Source organism: Idiotropiscis lumnitzeri, unplaced genomic scaffold, assembly GCF_059441095.1.
Source record: "Idiotropiscis lumnitzeri isolate Australia: NSW breed Sydney's pygmy pipehorse unplaced genomic scaffold, RoL_Ilum_1.0 HiC_scaffold_266, whole genome shotgun sequence".
Lineage (NCBI taxonomy): Eukaryota > Metazoa > Chordata > Actinopteri > Syngnathiformes > Syngnathidae > Idiotropiscis > Idiotropiscis lumnitzeri.
The window spans coordinates 28,539-50,335 of record NW_028283804.1 but is presented as its reverse complement, the minus strand read 5'-3'; the positions used below and the strand labels follow the sequence as shown (position 1 = coordinate 50,335).

The window sequence follows — 21,797 nt, the reverse complement described above, 5'->3', positions numbered from 1 at the left end:
GGCTTCCCCATCACAGATGTATTCTTTTAAATGCAAAGCTTTTTGTTCTAGCTTTTGTTGTTAAATGACATTCATGCCCAAGTGTCTATGCATCCATTGCAGGGATGTTTTCTCAAGTGACGAGTCTGAAGCCTGTGATGACGAAGTACCATCTACACCTCCCCATGGATTGTCACAGAGAAAAAGCTTCCTAACCAAGAGAGGCGCTGCAGAAGGTCCTTGAGTACGTCCAACGTGTTGAGTCTGTGAGTCTACTGCAGGATCTAATGCAGGTATGAAAATGATGAAATTTTAATGTATTATCTTCAAAATTATAAATAATTATTTAATTTCTTGAAATATAAAATTAGGTACCCTAAACCCAAGTAGGAACCCCAGTCCCAGTACATTCCTGATTCTGGAGCTACAGAGATCAAACCATCCTACTGTATCACTAAATAGCCCCACCTCTAAAACCCTGATTCGGAAGGCCGAGTTGAAAGACTTCAGAGTTCAAGATGGTCAACTGCAACTATGATAAGCCGAATGTGTTCACCCCAAGTCGGAAACTGAGAAAAAGACTCAATTTTCACATGATTTCAGTCCCTTCTATATTTAAAAGAATGTATTGGGGCTCTAAAAATGTGAAATATTTTTACAAGTATTTCTTTTACTACTCATAGGCAGTTTCATAATAATAGTACAATTTGGCATCGTGTATTGTTTTTTGGTTCCATTCAAAATGCACAAGACGTATAGACATATTTTGTTTGTGGATCGCTGCAGCATCACACGAGTGCACAGAGACAAACGTGGCAGCAACTTAAAACAATTAAAATATCGAATCGAAATCGAGAACTGAAAATCAAAAATCGAATCGGGGCTTGAGTGAATCGTTACCTCCCTAATCATAATCATTTTGGTAGAATGTTGGGCTCTTGCCCTTTGAGTGTATATGGCGTTACCGAAGCTGTTCACTTAATCGACAATTCCTTTCCTGTGACGTTTATCATACCCAGTTTAACTGCCAAAATATTTTTAAGTGTGTGATGATTATCTGGATCGAGTGACACCCATGTTATAATGGTTGCAGGTATTGGTGGATTGGACGATAGTGTCAGAACAATGATGGCGTTCATCATGACAAATCCTCTGTCTCTGAAGTACAATCTCTTTGGACATCGTAGCAAGAACAAGCGCCGAGACCTGCCTTTTTCGGATGTTCTATACGGTAATATATATTTTTTTTTTTTTTTTTTTTAAGGGATTGTGGTGTGAAGACATTTCAGCATGTCCCATAAGGTTTCACAATCATTAAATAGCTTTACTAAGTTGGCTTCTTGTCTTTTTTGTTTTAGGAGCACTGAAAAGGAATGGAGCCACAAAGGACATCAACGAGAAGGACACAGGCAACCCTGTCCAAGTGGTTCATGGGAGCTTGTGATCAAGGTGGGAATAGGGCAGTTCGAGCTCGGAGATCTCAAGGCAACTGTCAGGTTTAAAACGTCCTGACGCCATTTTTAGACTGAAGGTGGCATAAATCCAGACCAAACCAGTTAGAGTTTTGTTTTTGACCATTCGCGAATGGGAGAGGAAGTCAGGAGGTGAAGCAGGCGTCTTGCCAGTTCAATCTCGCGCACTCTCTCTCACTCTCTACCACCCGTTCGGTCTTTTATCAGCAACCTAAGCAGACAATGGAGGTCTGTCTGAAATTCTAGCAGGCAGGCAGGAAGCAATCAACCACAGTAGTCAGTCAGGAATTCGAAACTAAAGTGTGTGCGTGTGTTCCAGTTGTGCGCGTGTGTGCTAAAGCAATAATGTGAGTGTCTGTGTGTGTGTGCGCAATTATAACTGATACAAATAGTGTATAAAAACATGATTAGAAATACACAAACTATTTACATATCCTCATCCCATCTCACATTCCCCCGTTTGTGGGTTTAAATCATGTCCTTACGGCTTTAAGACAGATCATCATAATGAAATCATACAACAGTGTGGTCATCCGTGGAGGGGCGAAAACCCTCAGTAGGGACAAAATTCCCCTCCTCCCTTCCGGCGTGGAACGAGATTCTCATGGTATGTTGGTCACTTGGGAATAAAACATAAAAAAACTTCAATATACCTAGTGAAAAATAACAAAACTGTCTCCACGCAGAGCTTGTCTCCACGCAGAGCTTGTCTCTGCGGCGACTTGATGGAGGCCCTTGCCTCGTTGTAGGAGGGGACAGCCGTCTTTACCTCCCGGATCTTCGTGTGTGGTGTATGTGTGTGCATGTGTGGGGGCAGGGGCAAAAGGGTCCATGTGTTATTTAGGTTTCAGTGTCCAGTTCGAGTTTGTCATTGTCCAGTTCGAATTCGTCATTCTCAACATCAATCAGGTTGTAATGGTACATTTGGGCAACAAACATGCAGTTAATAATCATCTTTGTCATAAGAATAATGCAACATGAACAGACTACACATAACAAAAATGAAAACCATAATTATCCCGATATATTGTCTTTCAAATTCTTCGTAGTGGTCATAACATCAATAATTGTTTCATTTTATTAAAAATGTAAATGCAGTAATGTTCTCCAATCAAGGCTAAAATTCTTTATGTACGTCATTAATTTCCAAACAATATCTAATCTTTTTGTTCTGTGGCTTCAACATTCGTATCTGTGGCTGGTTGTGCGGTTCCGATGTGCGTGTGGTCCGATATTGTGACTCAGGTGGGCTCCTGTTCGAGGGATTCGCGTTGCTCGGCCTTTAGCTGGAAACCGGAGAAGCTTGTACTGCAACTGGTGGATCCAGCTGCCACGCCCCGCGACCTTTGCTGCCGTCGGGGTCACTGCAATCATCTGGCGAGGGCCATCTCAGCATTCACTTGTCCCAACGAAGTCGTTTCAGCACCTTGAAGAAGAGTTGGTCTCCCACACGGACGTGATTTCTCTGTGGATCAGAACACACTGGCCAGTAATTGCGTCTTTTTTTTTTTTTTTTTTTTTTTGTGGGCAAAACATGTTTCCCATGTGGACTGGGACTGATGTGCCAGTCGCTGGTGGTTCTGATGAACCTGAGAGTCGATAGGGGATAGTGTCCTAACTTCGGCTGGCACTATCCTCATTGCTGTGATTGAAACACAGTCTGGTCATTGTCTCCTTTTTTTCCCTCATATTCTTGATAAGTCTGCCCTTAACAGTCCCATTAGTGCGTTCCACAAGTCCTGCAGACTGTATGCACAATGACGCTTTGAGTCAATTTTGCAACAACTGTCCCACTTGTTACAACATCATTCACAAAATGCATAATTTTCACTTCAAATCACTTCTTGAAATTCCAAATGTCAGGATAATTTGTGTTAGGTTGAAGATGTATTTTATCCCATATTTTACTCTATTAGTATTGCAAAAGAATTGTTCCACAGCGTGACCCATGTTTGACCATATGGATGAGAAGACTTCACAGAGAAGCGGATGCCTGAAGACTGGATCAACGTCTGCAACATCAAAGGAGGTGTGCTGAGACACACCTCTGAAACAAAAGGACTGAGACTTTAGTACCAGAGCACTAAAAGGGCATATCTGCCTTTTCAATCAGTGGATGACTGCCATTGATGTCTGTCTTTCCTCTTGTGTCTGAGATGTTTACATGTTCCTGCTGGTGCTCCCCCCTTCATCTCTTAGTGCAAATACATTGTATTGTTAGGGACTTCCCTAATAAAATAGAGGGCTCGGCGGAGTGTGCTCCAGAACGAATTTGGAGATGTAACTGAGCACACCTCTGTTCGTTCTCCTCGCGAGTAAAAGATCAACTCTTGTCTTCCTTCCATTCATTTAGCCTATGTTCAGTGAATGCTTAGGTGATTGAACCTGACAATTTGATTACACAACACTTTTTCCAACTGTTTTAGCATCAACATATGTTGTCGGAAACAACTTAATCCATTTTGAAAACATATGAATTACAACCAAACAATATTGCATCTCAAACAAATAACACTGTCTAAAAAAAAGTTTTTTGTTGAAAAGTCTGTATGTGGGAACAATTTCATATCATACTACCCCTCTCTTGACTCATGGTTATGCTCGTGTGTCACTCTTATTACTTTTCCAATCAATGAATTAGGCAGCCAGGATTTGCCATCTGCCAATTTGCTGATCCTGTCCTCAGCAATGTTTGCACCTTTGTTCTCCCAATTTGTGCGTTCAATTACTGGTACCTTTTTCCCTGGCGTGGGATCAAATTGTCAAGTTGATTTTCTGCGTGTGTGTGCGTGTGGGGGTGTGTTCATTTTCCCTTTTAGCTGCGCTGTGTCGATATAAAGGCGAGGCAGTTTCCAATTGTAATTGTGTCATTTTCTGTTAAGTGAATTTTGCGTTCACAAATAACTATTTTAGACGTGCTTTATGCACAACTTTTCTTTTCCTGTTGTGGTTTTTAAAGCCCAATGTCGACAGAACGCATGAACATTTATCTTGACTGTCAGTCCACATTGTAACCATACAACTCATACAAGATGGGAAACCCCAAATTTTAATTAGCTCACACCCGCCTACGCTCTTCCTGCTTATCCTAACAATCTCTTATCCGTTGGTATCACAATGTTAGTACTCCCATCGCATAAAAGCCAGTTTGATTTCAGGCTGCGACCTTGGTTCTCAAACACTTTTACTTCTTATCAGTCTGGAATGCGCACCTGGTCTGTGTTACAAGTCTGAGTTCCTCCAGTCGGGAGGAAGGTCAAGTCGCGGTTTGGTGATAATTTGGACGGCTCCACAGTCGTGTGGCGCCTCCTAGATGATGCGGGGAAATAATGACGCTGGGCTGAAATGCACCGCAACTTATCAGTATAATGTGTCCCTGTGACAATTAGGCCGGCGTGCAATGTGAATGTGGTGGGAAAAGAATGTAATTTTTTGATTCCTTAAAGCAGCAGTGAAAGCTCTTAATCACACTCTAAGTGGTTCTCTGCCACGAAATCCAAATTGTTGTGACTAAATATGCAAATGAATTCATTTTGCCCTGGTTCCTGCAGTAACCCAGGCTAATGAAGTCATTTTTTGCAGTCACTGTTTTGCTCAAATGGCTTATAATAATTTGGTAGTGCGTTAAGATGCTTTGTCGATACAATCTTGTAGTGTATCTTCACAAGTTCCAACATACACAACCCATTCCATGGCCATGACGATACTGTTTTAAAGATTACCAAGGCTTGTTGGACCTTTCTCTGCCACATAAATTACAGCCCTGAGAGGCACTGGGCCTCAACTTTATCTATGAAGGGTCAGGGATTTAATGGGGGTCACCGAGGCGTCCCAAGGAAAGTTTTTACAGAAAAGTGGTCTGGCAATATCTTTTCTCTTTCTTATCACTGACAATGCGCCCCTTTAAAGTTTTGACGTTTGTTTGAATTCGCCCGTGCTTATTAATTCTATTGAAGTCCAATTTTGTCAGTGTATCACGGCCTAATGAGTAAAACGCATGTTGATGTAGAACTCCTTCTACACACACTTTTATGTTTGACTTTTTACGTCACGTGATCCTCCATTGCTACCACAACTCGTCCTGAAAAGTTAATGTTTTGTAACAAGACTTACTGCTTCCTCCTTTCTTTCTTTTCTTTTTCCTTCCTTCTGCCCAACACGTTCATGCTTTCTGTGCATAATTTAGAATTTTCTTTTCCATTTTACAAGTTGGCCAATTTAAATTAGGTTGTTTTATTTGAAAAGCCTGTAATTCTCTTTTTTTTCCCCTTTTCACCTAATCACAAATTTCTTATCACAAAAATGAACATGTTAATTCTATTTTATTTCCTATTTTTCCAATCTTGTGACTCATTTCACTTCAACCAGTTCTACCTTAAAGTGGACAAGTACACATCAATGTTTTTTGTAGTTTCTATTTTCTTCTCTGCTTTAATGAAAATTATAGCCCTTCTAGCCAAATTTTTCCTGTGTCATTTCTATCTCTGCATTTCATTCCATTTCTGGCCTACCTTAATACTAAAACAAAAATGCTCTTTCAAAAATTAAAACTATCTAAAACTAGTGATGGCAAAATGAAGCCCCATAAAGCAGCCAAGCCCTGCAGGGAAATACTTCACACACGAATGGGCTTCGAGATGCTTCATTTTTCTTGACTACGCCATCCCATGGACAGAAAAATGTATAACATGCTTGGTGCATGCAATAAAATGGTGAGCTGTAAATCATGCTCTGCCCACCAAACAATATGTATTTGAAGAGTGATTTTAATTGTTCTGTTTTACTTTGTCTTCTAACTTCTCCAATATTCAGACAGCTCCGCCGAGACCAACGTTTCACCCCCACACTGATATAAAATGGACCCAACCGTTTGGGTCTCTTTCCAAATTTGGTACCAAAGCCTCCCCCACAGTGCGGCAGCTATCTTGAATTGGCCCGTTCCCAGAAAGTTTTACTTCATTCAGTGTCATTCAGTATTATTCAAAATCTTTCAGTGTCATTCCAAATCATTCAATGTCATTCACAATCTTTCCACATCCTTCCACCTTCCATCGTTCAGTGTCATTCCACATTCTCTTTCATATATAACATAACATAACAATAACATAATCCTGGGTCAGCAGACACCTAATTAATGTGTTAATACATGATACATTTTTCTATAAGCAACCCTTATGATTGTAACGTATTTTTAATTCTTTCTAGGCGGGAACTGTCCGAACAAAAAATTCATGCAATTTGTAATTAGACACTTTGTCATACAAAAAGTCACTCAGGGCAAGAGAAAAAAAATTGTCACTTGCCCAAGTTGGGCAAGTAATTTGGCCACTCGGGCAAGGCAAATTTTAGTGGCACTTGCCCTATGGGCAAGCAGTTTTTAAAGTTAACTTCGAACCCTGTGATGGTGTCTTGTGACCTGTCTTTATCAGCTGATGTTCCATGAAGGCGTGCCTTACCTGTCACAAGAATGAAGGCAAGTCACGCCCCCCGCTGTCCATTCACTCCGCCAAGACGCTGCTCCAGGTGGTAGAGAGGATGAAGGCTCCCTTGTCTCTGTTCATGGTTTTTATGCCTCGCTTGCAGATCTCAATGGCCTCTCTGATCCAGCGCTGTAGTTTGTTCTCTTCTGTGCGGATGACCCTGCCCTTCTCCCGGTCCATGATGTGGTTTTCCCTTTTGCAGTGGTCAGTGATTGCTGATTTGTAATGTTCATGTTGTGCTTGTTCTTTTACTGCTCTGATTTTTTAATTTTTTTGACAGGTAAGTCACACCCTCATGGAACATCAGCTGATAAAGACTGGTCTCAAGACACCATCATGCGACACTCTGAAGAAGGCGAAAGACTCGCCGAAACATGTCAGGTAAAAAATTAACCTAAAACATAAATGTCTGCTTTTAATGAATCAGTCAAATATCAATAATAAGAAGACAAAATGAACCTAATACAAATAAATGAATGCTTAATAACTCCCCTGCACATGCTCCTAAAAATCCAAACCTTCACCTGTAAATAAAACGTCCCGACCTGAAGACATCTTAATGTTATTATTTTGTTTTACACACAGCGCCGCCAAGTGGAATCAAAAATTTGTTTTTATTTTAATTTTCACGTACTGCACGGTGCCCTTCTGACGAATCCGACTGAAAATTAGTCAGAAAAGACTCAAGACAATGATCTTACTCTCTGCCGAATTTTGTGACGTTTTGGCAAAAGGCGTGGCTATTACGGTGCTGAAAAGTCCGATTGTACTTTGTGACAACAAAAGCTCCGGCAACATGACTCAGATGATCCTATCTTCTCGAAGTTGTACACATTTGAGGATACTTCAGCCCTGAAGACTTCTACCAACTTATTTTTCATCGTAGTAGTAGCGCCACCAACTGGTAAAAGCTAATACAAGTTATTTTCTTGGATGTTTTTCTCCGTGCAACTCAACAAGGTCGCCCTCATATATGCTCGGATTACTGTTTCGGCCATGAGGATGTCACAATACGAAATTCGTCCTTTTTCGTGAAAGGTTGTGGGAGTGGCATTGCACTGTTCGGCAATAAAACAACGCTGATTATGAGGTTGTAAATATGAACGACAACTCGTGAAACTTTACACACACATCAGGCCGAGCAAATTTATAAATATATATATATATATATATATATATATATATATATATATATATATATATATATATATATATATATATACGGGGAGAGAGAGAGTGAAATTCATGTTACAACAAAAAAAAACAAATTATTATTAAAACATATTATTTTTTAATTCCCCAGCCATTCTTTTTGTATTTATTTAATTACTCCGACTTTTACCTAATGGTACGCCGTCCGGTGTGCCCTGTGAAATGAAAGGTGGCATTCTTTATTTATTTATTCATTTATTCATTCATAACTGACAGCCTCGCGCTCCGCTCGTGCCCGGGCGGAAGAGGTGCTCCAATTCGGCTTAACTGTGACACACGCCCGCCCTCCTCCCCCGGAACTTCCATTCGGTTAAACTTAGGGGCCGCTTGGCACCGCCCATGCCCGGGGAAGGTGCTCCTCTTCGGCTTACTGTGACGCGAGCATGCCCTCCTCCTCCGGAGCTTCCATTCGGTTAAACTTAGGGGCCGCTTGAAACCGCCCGTGCCCGGGGAAGGTGCTCCTCTTCGGCTTACTGTGACGCGAGCATCCCCTCCTCCTCCGGAGCTTCCATTCGGTTAAACTTAGGGGCCGCTTGGAACCGCCCGTGCCCGTGGAAGGTGCTCCTCTTCGGCTTACTGTGACGCGAGCATGCCCTCCTCCTCCGGAGCTTCCATTCGGTTAAACTTAGGGGCCGCTTGGCACCGCCCGTGCCCGGGGAAGGTGTTCCTCTACGGCTTAACTGCCACGCACGCCGGCCGGAGCTCTGGTACGGTTCAAACCGCGCGAAACGTCGCCACCGATCGTGTCCGGGGGAACGTGCTCTTCTTCGTCCACTCTCCTCTTCGCCCACGCTCTTCTTCGGCGCACGCCGGCCGTCTAACTGCTCCAGCGCCCCGTCGTGCCGCTCGGCGAAACTACAATGCCCCCGAATATTTTTTAGACCCGCGAAGCACTGAACCCGCGAAAGGTGAACCGCGAAGTAGCGAGGGTTCACTGTATGTATAAGACCAAGACCTACAAAAAAGTCTCTTGGAGCAATGAGCTAGGTTTTACAGGAAGTCGGCCATTTTTAATTTACTTAAAAGGGGGCGGGTCACCACAATGGACTTTGTGTAGAAATTATTATTGGGGCCCGAGCAGCGACGGCGGCGAGGTCCCTATTGTTTTTGAAGAAATTATTATTAGGGCCCGAGCAGCGACCGCTACGAGGTCCCCATTGTTTTTGTGGAAATTATTATTATTTTTATTATTATTATTAGGGCCCGAGCAGTGACCGCTGCGAGGTCCCTATTGTTTTTCTAGAAATTGTTATTAGGGCCCGAGCTGCGACGGCTGCGAGGTCCCTATTGTTTTTGTAGAAAATATTATTACTTTTATTATTAATAATATTATTATTATTATTATTAGGGCCTGAGCAGCGACCGCTGCGAAGTCCCTATTGTTTTTGTAGAAATTATTATTATTATTATTTTTCCGATTGTTCGATCGCATTTTTGACCCCCGAAACATGCACAAAAACTCACCAAACTTGGCAGTCTCATCGGGCATGGCGAAAAATTTGATATTTTTTAACGTCTAATATGAACAGGAAGTGAGTTATGAATTTTTGAAAGTCCGACTTTTGCCCTTTTTTGCATGTTTACAGGGGTCATTCTTTTGCACCTTGATCCTAAAGGCTTCATCTGATTGCCTTAAAGTTCTGTCTGGAGCATCTGAAGACCTGGCACAAACACTGGGGCTAAAATTTTTTGTTTCCGAAATACTATATGACGGGGGCGGGGCATCAAAGTTTTCACTTAAGATTTCCTTCGCCGCAATGGACAAAATGCTTAATAACTCTCCTGCACATGCTGCTAAAAATCCAAAACTTCTTATTCCATTCTTATTTATTCATCTAATTTATATATTTGTCTGTATTACAGTTGTATTGCACTGGAGAGGGAGCCCTCTAATCTCGTTGCACACTTGTGTACAATGACAATAAAGGGATTTCTATTTCTATTCTATTCATGTACATAAAGAGTCTGTACCTGAAGACATCTATATGTTTATATTCAGTTATACACCTTGCGCCAATCAATATCATTTTTTACATTTTGACGTACTGCACGGTGCCCTTTTAACGAATCTGATTGAAAATTGGCTAGAAAAGACTCAAGACATTGATCTTACTCTATCCCTATTTTTGTGACTTTCCTTCGAAGGGCGTGGCTATTACGGTGCCGCAGAGTCTGATTATTCTCCGTGGCAACAAAAGTTCCTGCAAAATGATTCAGATGATCCATCTTCTCGAAATTTTTCACATTTGAGGATATTCAGGCCCTGAAGACGGCTGCCAACTTATTTTTGATCGCAGTGGTAGCGCCACCAACTGGTTAAAACAAATACAAATTATTTTCGTTGATTTTTTTCTCCGGGCAGGTTAACAAAATCTACCTTACATTTGCTCGGATGAGTGTTTAGGCCTTGAGGATGTCACAATACGAAAGTCTTTTGCCTTCTTCAGAGTGTCACATGATGGTGTCTTGTGGCCCGTCTTTATCAGCTGATGTTCCATGAGGGCGTGACTTACCTGTCACAAGAACGAAGGCAAGTCACGCCCCCGCTGTCCGTTCACTCCGCCAAAATGCTGCTCCAGGTGGTAGAGAGGATGAAGGCTCCCTTGTCTCTGTTCATGGTTTTTATGCCTCGCTTGCAGATCTCAATGGCCTCTCTGATCCAGCGCTGTTGTTTGTTCTCTTCGGTGCGGATGACCCTGCCCTTCTCCCGGTCCATGATGTGGTTTTCCCTTTTGCAGTGGTCAGTGATTGCTGATTTGTAATGTTCATGTTGTGCTTGTTCTTTTACTGCTCTGATTTTTCATTTTTTTGACAGGTAAGTCACACCCTCATGGAACATCAGCTGATAAAGACGGGTCTCAAGACACCATCATGCGACACTCTGAAGAAGGCGAAAGACTCGCCGAAACATGTCAGGTAAAAAATTAACCTAAAACATAATTGTCTGCTTTTAATGAATCAGTCAAATATCAATAATAAGAAGACAAAATGAACCTAATACAAATAAATGAATGCTTAATAACTCCCCTGCACATGCTCCTAAAAATCCAAACCTTCACCTGTAAATAAAACGTCCCGACCTGAAGACATCTTAATGCTATTATTTTGTTATACACACAGTGCCGCCAAGTGGAATCAAAAATTTGTTTTTATTTTAATTTTCACGTACTGCACGGTGCCCTTTTGACGAATCCGACTGAAAATTAGTCAGAAAAGACTCAAGACAATGATCTTACTCTCTGCCGAATTTTGTGACGTTTTGGCAAAAGGCGTGGCTATTAAGGTGCTGAAAAGTCCGATTGTACTTTGTGGCAACAAAAGCTCCGGCAACATGACTCAGATGATCCTATCTTCTCGAAGTTGTACACATTTGAGGATACTTCAGCCCTGAAGACATCTACCAACTTATTTTACATCGTAGTAGTAGCGCCACCAACTGGTAAAAGCTAATACAAGTTATTTTCTTGGATGTTTTTCTCCGTGCAACTCAACAAGGTCGCCCTCATATATGCTCGGATGACTGTTTCGGCCATGAGGATGTCACAATACGAAATTCGTGATTTTTCGTGAAAAGTTGTGGGAGTGGCATTGCACTGTTCGGCAATAAAACAAAGCTGATTATGAGGTTCTAAATATGAACGACAACTCGTAAAACTTTACACACACATCAGGCCGAGCAAATTTATCAATATTTTATAAGTTAGTTGTGCAGCTTTTTTGAAATGGCTCGCCATGGCCCTCGAGAAATGTTAAAAAAAAGCAGCTCTGGTTGAGTGTTTCACCTCGCTTTTTGTAAATTTTATGGAGTACAGTGAACCCTCGGTTATCGCGGTTAATGGGGACCGAGACCACCCGCGAAAACTGAAAATCCGCGAAGTAGCGGCGCACCTTCAAAAATGCTTAAAAAAAATATACAATATATATAATAAATATATAAATATATATATATATATATATATATATATATATATAAATATATATACGGGGAGAGAGAGAGTGAAATTCATGTTATAACAAAAAAACCAAATTATTATTAAAACGTATTATTTTTTTATTCCCCAGCCATTCTTTTTGTATTTATTTAATTACTCCGACTTTTACCTGCTGGTACGCCGTCCGGTGTGCCCTGTGAAATGAAAGGTGGCATTCTTTATTTATTTATTCATTTATTCATTCATAACTGACAGCCTCGCGCTCCGCTCGTGCCCGGGCAGAAGAGGTGCTCCAATTTGGCTTAACTGTGACACACGCCCGTCCTCCTCCCCCGGTTAAACTTAGGGGCCGCTTGGCACCGCCCGTGCCCGGGGAAGGTGCTCCTCTTCGGCTTACTGTGACGCGAGCATGCCCTCCTCCTCCGGAGCTTCCATTCGGTTAAACTTAGGGGCCGCTTGGAACCGCCCGTGCCCGGGGAAGGTGCTCCTCTTCGGCTTACTGTGACGCGAGCATGCCCTCCTCCTCCGGAGCTTCCATTCGGTTAAACTTAGGGGCCGCTTGGAACCGCCCGTGCCCGGGGAAGGTGCTCCTCTTCGGCTTACTGTGACGCGAGCATGCCCTCCTCCTCCGGAGCTTCCATTCGGTTAAACTTAGGGGCCGCTTGGCACCGCCCGTGCCCGGGGAAGGTGCTCCTCTACGGCTTAACTGCCACGCACGCTGGCCGGAGCTCTGGTACGGTCCGAACCGCGCGAAACGTCGCCACCGATCGTGTCCGGGGGAACGTGCTCTTCTTCGTCCACTCTCCTCTTCGCCCACGCTCTTCTTCGGCGCACGCCGGCCGTCTAACCGCTCCAGCGCCCCGTCGTGCCGCTCGGCGAAACTACAATGCCCCCGAATATTTTTTAGACCCGCGAAGCACTGAACCCGCGAAAGGTGAACCGCGAAGTAGCGAGGGTTCACTGTATGTATAAGACCAAGACCTACAAAAAAGTCTCTTGGAGCAATGAGCTAGGTTTTACAGGAAGTCGGCCATTTTGAATTTACTTAAAAGGGGGCGGGTCACCACAATGGACTTTGTGTAGAAATTATTATTGGGGCCCGAGCAGCGACCGCGGCGAGGTCCCTATTGTTTTTGTAGAAAATATTATTACTTTTATTATAATTATTATTATTATTATTAGGGCCTGAGCAGCGACCGCTGCGAAGTCCCTATTGTTTTTGTAGAAATTATTATTATTATTATTTTTCCGATTGTTCGATCGCATTTTTGACCCCCGAAACATGCACAAAAACTCACCAAAGTTGGCAGTCTCATCGGGCATGGCGAAAAATTTGATATTTTAATGTCTAATATGAACAAGAAGTGAGTTATGAATTTTTGAAAGTCCGACTTTTGCCCTTTTTTGCATGTTTACAGGGGTCATTCTTTTGCACCCTGATCCTAAAGGCTTCATCTGATTGCCTTAAAATTCTGTCTGTAGCTTCTGAAGACCTGGGACAAACACTGGGGCTAATATTTTTTGTTTCCGAAATACTATATGACGGGGGCGGGGCATCAAAGTTTTCACTTAAGATTTCCTTCGCCGCAATGGACAAAATGCTTAATAACTCTCCTGCACATGCTGCTAAAAATCCAAAACTTCACATGTACATAAAGAGTCTGTACCTGAAGACATCTATATGTTTATATTCAGTTATACACCTTGCGCCAATCAATATCATTTTTTACATTTTGACGTACTGCACGGTGCCCTTTTAACGAATCTGATTGAAAATTGGCTAGAAAAGACTCAAGACATTGATCTTACTCTATCCCTATTTTTGTGACTTTCCTTCGAAGGGCGTGGCTATTACGGTGCCGCAGAGTCTGATTATTCTCCGTGGCAACAAAAGTTCCTGCAAAATGATTCAGATGATCCATCTTCTCGAAATTTTTCACATTTGAGGATATTCAGGCCCTGAAGACGGCTGCCAACTTATTTTTGATCGCAGTGGTAGCGCCACCAACTGGTTAAAACAAATACAAATTATTTTCGTTGATTTTTTTCTCCGGGCAGGTTAACAAAATCTACCTTACATTTGCTCGGATGAGTGTTTAGGCCTTGAGGATGTCACAATACGAAAGTCTTTCGCCTTCTTCAGAGTGTCACATGATGGTGTCTTGTGGCCCGTCTTTATCAGCTGATGTTCCATGAGGGCGTGACTTACCTGTCACAAGAATGAAGGCAAGTCACGCCCCCCGCTGTCCGTTCACTCCGCCAAAATGCTGCTCCAGGTGGTAGAGAGGATGAAGGCTCCCTTGTCTCTGTTCATGGTTTTTATGCCTCGCTTGCAGATCTCAATGGCCTCTCTGATCCAGCGCTGTTGTTTATTCTCTTCGGTGCGGATGACCCTGCCCTTCTCCCGGTCCATGATGTGGTTTTCCCTTTTGCAGCGGTCAGTGATTGCTGATTTGTAATGTTCATGTTGTGCTTGTTCTTTTACTGCTCTGATTTTTTAATTTTTTTGACAGGTAAGTCACACCCTCATGGAACATCAGCTGATAAAGACGGGTCTCAAGACACCATCATGCGACACTCTGAAGAAGGCAAAAGACTCGCCGAAACATGTCAGGTAAAAAATTAACCTAAAACATAATTGTCTGCTTTTAATGAATCAGTCAAATATCAATAATAAGAAGACAAAATGAACCTAATACAAATAAATGAATGCTTAATAACTCCCCTGCACATGCTCCTAAAAATCCAAACCTTCACCTGTAAATAAAACGTCCCGACCTGAAGACATCTTAATGTTATTATTTTGTTATACACACAGCGCCGCCAAGTGGAATCAAAAATTTGTTTTTATTTTAATTTTCACGTACTGCACGGTGCCCTTTTGACGAATCCGACTGAAAATTAGTCAGAAAAGACTCAAGACAATGATCTTACTCTCTGCCGAATTTTGTGACGTTTTGGCAAAAGGCGTGGCTATTACGGTGCTGAAAAGTCCGATTGTACTCTGTGGCAACAAAAGCTCCGGCAACATGACTCAGATGATCCTATCTTCTCGAAGTTGTACACATTTGAGGATACTTCAGCCCTGAAGACATCTACCGACTTATTTTTCATCGTAGTAGTAGCGCCACCAACTGGTAAAAGCTAATACAAGTTATTTTCTTGGATGTTTTTCTCCGTGCAACTCAACAAGGTCGCCCTCATATATGCTCGGATGACTGTTTCGGCCATGAGGATGTCACAATACGAAATTAGTCCTTTTTCGTGAAAAGTTGTGGGAGTGGCATTGCACTGTTCGGCAATAAAACAACGCTGATTATGAGGTTCTAAATATGAACGACAACTCGTGAAACTTTACACACACATCAGGCCGAGCAAATTTATCAATATTTTATACGTTAGTTGTGCAGCTTTTTTTAAATGGCTCGCCATGGCCCTTGAGAAATGTTCAAAAAAGCAGCCCTGATTGAGTGTTTCACCTCGCTTTTTGTAAATTTTATGGAGTACAGTGAACCCTCGGTTATCGCGGTTAATGGGGACCGAGACCACCCGCGAAAACTGAAAATCCGCGAAGTAGCGGCGCACCTTCAAAAATGCTTAAAAAAAATATACAATATATATAATAAATATATATATATATATATATATATATATATATATATATATATATATATATATATATATATATATATACGGGGAGAGAGAGAGTGAAATTCATGTTATAACAAAAAAACCAAATTATTATTAAAACGTATTATTTTTTTATTCCCCAGCCATTCTTTTTGTATTTATTTAATTACTCCGACTTTTACCTGCTGGTACGCCGTCCGGTGTGCCCTGTGAAATGAAAGGTGGCATTCTTTATTTATTTATTCATTTATTCATTCATCACTGACAGCCTCGCGCTCCGCTCGTGCCCGGGCGGAAGAGGTGCTCCAATTCGGCTTAACTGTGACACACGCCCGCCCTCCTCCCCCGGAACTTCCATTCGGTTAAACTTAGGGGCCGCTTGGCACCGCCCGTGCCCGGGGAAGGTGCTCCTCTTCGGCTTACTGTGACGCGAGAATGCCCTCCTCCTCCGGAGCTTCCATTCAGTTAAACTTAGGGGCCGCTTGGAACCGCCCGTGCCCGGGGAAGGTGCTCCTCTTCGGCTTACTGTGACGCGAGCATGCCCTCCTCCTCCGGAGCTTCCATTCGGTTAAACTTAGGGGCCGCTTGGCACCGCCCGTGCCCGGGGAAGGTGCTCCTCTACGGCTTAACTGCCACGCACGCCGGCCGGAGCTCTGGTACGGTCCGAACCGCGCGAAACGTCGCCACCGATCGTGTCCGGGAGAACGTGCTCTTCTTCGTCCACTCTCCTCTTCGCCCACGCTCTTCTTCGGCGCACGCCGGCCGTCTAACCGCTCCAGCGCCCCGTCGTGCCGCTCGGCGAAACTACAATGCCCCCGAATATTTTTTAGACCCGCGAAGCACTGAACCCGCGAAAGGTGAACCGCGAAGTAGCGAGGGTTCACTGTATGTATAAGACCAAGACCTACAAAAAAGTCTCTTGGAGCAATGAGCTAGGTTTTACAGGAAGTCGGCCATTTTGAATTTACTTAAAAGGGGGCGGGTCACCACAATGGACTTTGTGTAGAAATTATTATTGGGGCCCGAGCAGCGACGGCGGCGAGGTCCCTATTGTTTTTGTAGAAATTATTATTAGGGCCTGAGCAGCGACCGCTCCGAGGTCCCCATTGTTTTTGTGGAAATTATTATTATTTTTATTATTATTATTATTAGGGCCCGAGCAGTGACCGCTGCGAGGTCCCTATTGTTTTTCTAGAAATTGTTATTAGGGCCCGAGCTGCGACGGCTGCGAGGTCCCTATTGTTTTTGTAGAAAATATTATTACTTTCATTATTATTAATATTATTATTATTATTATTTGGGCCTGAGCAGCGACCGCTGCGAAGTCCCTATTGTTTTTGTAGAAATTATTATTATTATTATTTTTCCGATTGTTCGATCGCATTTTTGACCCCCGAAACATGCACAAAAACTCACCAAACTTGGCAGTCTCATCGGGCATGGCGAAAAATTTGATATTTTAACGTCTAATATGAACAGGAAGTGAGTTATGAATTTTTGAAAGTCCGACTTTTGCCCTTTTTTGCATGTTTACAGGGGTCATTCTTTTGCACCCTGATCCTAAAGGCTTCATCTGATTGCCTTAAAATTCTGTCTGTAGCATCTGAAGACCTGGGACAAACACTGGGGCTAAAATTTTTTGTTTCCGAAATACTATATGACGGGGGCGGGGCTTCAAAGTTTTCACTTAAGATTTCCTTCGCCGCAATGGACAAAATGCTTAATAACTCTCCTGCACATGCTGCTAAAAATCCAAAACTTCACATGTACATAAAAAGTCTGTACCTGAAGACATCTATATGTTTATATTCAGTTATACACCTTGCGCCAATCAATATCATTTTTTACATTTTGACGTACTGCACGGTGCCCTTTTAACGAATCTGATTGAAAATTGGCTAGAAAAGACTCAAGACATTGATCTTACTCTATCCCTATTTTTGTGACTTTCCTTCGAAGGGCGTGGCTATTACGGTGCCGCAGAGTCTGATTATTCTCCGTGGCAACAAAAGTTCCTGCAAAATGATTCAGATGATCCATCTTCTCGAAATTTTTCACATTTGAGGATATTCAGGCCCTGAAGACGGCTGCCAACTTATTTTTGATCGCAGTGGTAGCGCCACCAACTGGTTAAAACAAATACAAATTATTTTCGTTGATGTTTTTCTCCGGGCAGGTGAACAAAATCTACCTTATATTTGCTCGGATGAGTGTTTAGGCCTTGAGCATGTCACAATACAAAAGTCTTTCGCCTTCTTCAGAGTGTCACATGATGCTGTCTTGTGACCCGTCTTTATCAGCTGATGTTCCATGAGGGCGTGACTTACCTGTCACAAGAATGAAGGCAAGTCACGCCCCCCGCTGTCCGTTCACTCCGCCAAGATGCTGGTCCAGGTGGTAGAGAGGATGAAGGCTCCCTTGTCTCTGTTCATGGTTTTTATGCCTCGCTTGCAGATCTCAATGGCCTCTCTGATCCAGCGCTGTTGTTTGTTCTCTTCTGTGCGGATGACCCTGCCCTTCTCCCGGTCCATGATGTGGTTTTCCCTTTTGCAGTGGTCAGTGATTGCTGATTTGTAATGTTCATGTTGTGCTTGTTCTTTTACTGCTCTGATTTTTTCATTTTTTTGACAGGTAAGTCACACCCTCATGGAACATCAGCTGATAAAGACGGGTCTCAAGACACCATCATGCGACACTCTGAAGAAGGCGAAAGACTCGCCGAAACATGTCAGGTAAAAAATTAACCTAAAACATAATTGTCTGCTTTTAATGAATCAGTCAAATATCAATAATAAGAAGACAAAATGAACCTAATACAAATAAATGAATGCTTATTAACTCCCCTGCACATGCTCCTAAAAATCCAAACCTTCACCTGTAAATAAAACGTCCCGACCTGAAGACATCTTAATGTTATTATTTTGTTATACACACAGTGCCGCCAAGTGGAATAAAAAAATTTTTTTTATTTTAATTTTCACGTACTGCACGGTGCCCTTTTGACGAATCCGACTGAAAATTAGTCAGAAAAGACTCAAGACAATGATCTTACTCTCTGCCGAATTTTGTGACGTTTTGGCAAAAGGCGTGGCTATTAAGGTGCTGAAAAGTCCGATTGTACTCTGTGGCAACAAAAGCTCCGGCAACATGACTCAGATGATCCTATCTTCTCGAAGTTGTACACATTTGAGGATACTTCAGCCCTGAAGACATCTACCAACTTATTTTACATTGTAGTAGTAGCGCCACCAACTGGTAAAAGCTAATACAAGTTATTTTCTTGGATGTTTTTCTCCGTGCAACTCAACAAGGTCGCCCTCATATATGCTCGGATGACTGTTTCGGCCATGAGGATGTCACAATACGAAATTTGTGATTTTTCGTGAAAGTTGTGGGAGTGGCATTGCACTGTTCGGCAATAAAACAAAGCTGAATATGAGGTTCTAAATATGAACGACAACTCGTAAAACTTTACACACACATCAGGCCGAGCAAATTTATCAATATTTTATACGTTAGTTGTGCAGCTTTTTTGAAATGGCTCGCCATGGCCCTCGAGAAATGTTAAAAAAAAGCAGCTCTGGTTGAGTGTTTCACCTCGCTTTTTGTAAATTTAATGGAGTACAGTGAACCCTCGGTTATCGCGGTTAATGGGGACCGAGACCACCCGCGAAAACTGAAAATCCGCGAAGTAGCGGCGCACCTTAAAAAATGCTTAAAAAAAATATACAATATATACAATAAATATATAAATATATATATATATATATATATATATATATATATATATATATATATATATATATATATATATATATACGGGGAGAGAGAGAGTGAAATTCATGTTATAACAAAAAAACCAAATTATTATTAAAACGTATTATTTTTTTATTCCCCAGCCATTCTTTTTGTATTTATTTAATTACTCCGACTTTTACCTGCTGGTACGCCGTCCGGTGTGCCCTGTGAAATGAAAGGTGGCATTCTTTATTTATTTATTCATTTATTCATTCATAACTGACAGCCTCGCGCTCCGCTCGTGCCCGGGCAGAAGAGGTGCTCCAATTTGGCTTAACTGTGACACACGCCCGTCCTCCTCCCCCGGAGATTCCATTCGGTTAAACTTAGGGGCCGCTTGGCACCGCCCGTGCCCGGGGAAGGTGCTCCTCTTCGGCTTACTGTGACGCGAGCATGCCCTCCTCCTCCGGAGCTTCCATTCGGTTAAACTTAGGGGCCGCTTGGAACCGCCCGTGCCCGGGGAAGGTGCTCCTCTACGGCTTAACTGCCACGCACGCCGGCCGGAGCTCGGGTACGGTCCGAACCGCGCGAAACGTCGCCACCGATCGTGTCCGGGGGAACGTGCTCTTCTTCGTCCACTCTCCTCTTCGCCCACGCTCTTCTTCGGCGCACGCCGGCCGTCTAACCGCTCCAGCGCCCCGTCGTGCCGCTCGGCGAAACTACAATGCCCCCGAATATTTTTTAGACCCGCGAAGCACTGAACCCGCGAAAGGTGAACCGCGAAGTAGCGAGGGTTCACTGTATGTATAAGACCAAGACCTACAAAAAAGTCTCTTGGAGCAATGAGCTAGGTTTTACAGGAAGTCGGCCATTTTGAATTTACTTAAAAGGGGGCGGGTCACCACAATGGACTTTGTGTAGAAATTATTATTGGGGCCCGAGCAGCGACCGCGGCGAGGTCCCTATTGTTTTTGTAGAAAATATTATTACTTTTATTATTATTATTATTATTATTATTAGGGCCTGAGCAGCGACCGCTGCGAAGTCCCTATTGTTTTTGTAGAAATTATTATTATTATTATTTTTCCGATTGTTCGATCGCATTTTTGACCCCCGAAACATGCACAAAAACTCACCAAACTTGGCAGTCTCATCGGGCATGACGAAAAATTTGATATTTTAACGTCTAATATGAACAGGAATTGAGTTATGAATTTTTGAAAGTCCGACTTTTGCCCTTTTTTGCATGTTTACAGGGGTCATTCTTTTGCACCCTGATCTAAAGGCTTCATCTGATTGCCTTAAAATTCTGTCTGTAGCATCTGAAGACCTGGCACAAACACTGGGGCTAAAATTTTTTGTTTCCGAAATACTATATGACGGGGGCGGGGCATCAAAGTTTTCACTTAAGATTTCCTTCGCCGCAATGGACAAAATGCTTAATAACTCTCCTGCACATGCTGCTAAAAATCCAAAACTTCACATGTACATAAAGAGTCTGTACCTGAAGACATCTATATGTTTATATTCAGTTATACACCTTGCGCCAATCAATATCATTTTTTACATTTTGACGTACTGCACGGTGCCCTTTTAACGAATCTGATTGAAAATTGGCTAGAAAAGACTCAAGACATTGATCTTACTCTATCCCTATTTTTGTGACTTTCCTTCGAAGGGCGTGGCTATTACGGTGCCGCAGAGTCTGATTATTCTCCGTGGCAACAAAAGTTCCTGCAAAATGATTCAGATGATCCATCTTCTCGAAATTTTTCACATTTGAGGATATTCAGGCCCTGAAGACGGCTGCCAACTTATTTTTGATCGCAGTGGTCGCGCCACCAACTGGTTAAAACAAATACAAATTATTTTCGTTGATTTTTTTCTCCGGGCAGGTTAACAAAATCTACCTTACATTTGCTCGGATGAGTGTTTAGGCCTTGAGGATGTCACAATACGTAAGTCTTTCGCCTTCTTCAGAGTGTCACATGATGGTGTCTTGTGGCCCGTCTTTATCAGCTGATGTTCCATGAGGGCGTGACTTACCTGTCACAAGAATGAAGGCAAGTCACGCCCCCCGCTGTCCGTTCACTCCGCCAAAATGCTCCTCCAGGTGGTAGAGAGGATGAAGGCTCCCTTGTCTCTGTTCATGGTTTTTATGCCTCGCTTGCAGATCTCAATGGCCTCTCTGATCCAGCGCTGTTGTTTGTTCTCTTCGGTGCGGATGACCCTGCCCTTCTCCCGGTCCATGATGTGGTTTTCCCTTTTGCAGTGGTCAGTGATTGCTGATTTGTAATGTTCATGTTGTGCTTGTTCTTTTACTGCTCTGATTTTTCATTTTTTTGACAGGTAAG

At 42.7% G+C, this 21,797-nt stretch overlaps 1 long non-coding RNA gene across 2 annotated transcripts; it reads left to right on the top strand.

Annotated features, from left to right (window-relative positions):
- Positions 1-1,109: 1,109 nt before the first annotated feature.
- On the top strand, positions 1,110-21,707 carry LOC148314578 (uncharacterized). 2 transcript variants are annotated; one of them, XR_015841671.1, is made up of 7 exons: positions 1,110-1,210; positions 1,338-1,428; positions 7,035-7,135; positions 7,212-7,312; positions 18,160-18,260; positions 18,337-18,437; positions 21,617-21,707. It is a non-coding gene; the product is annotated as an uncharacterized LOC148314578 (long non-coding RNA). The 2 variants fall into 2 exon arrangements; XR_015841670.1 differs by lacking the exons at positions 1,110-1,210; positions 1,338-1,428; positions 7,035-7,135; positions 7,212-7,312 and adding an exon at positions 14,588-14,689.
- The last annotated feature ends 90 nt before the right edge of the window (positions 21,708-21,797 follow it).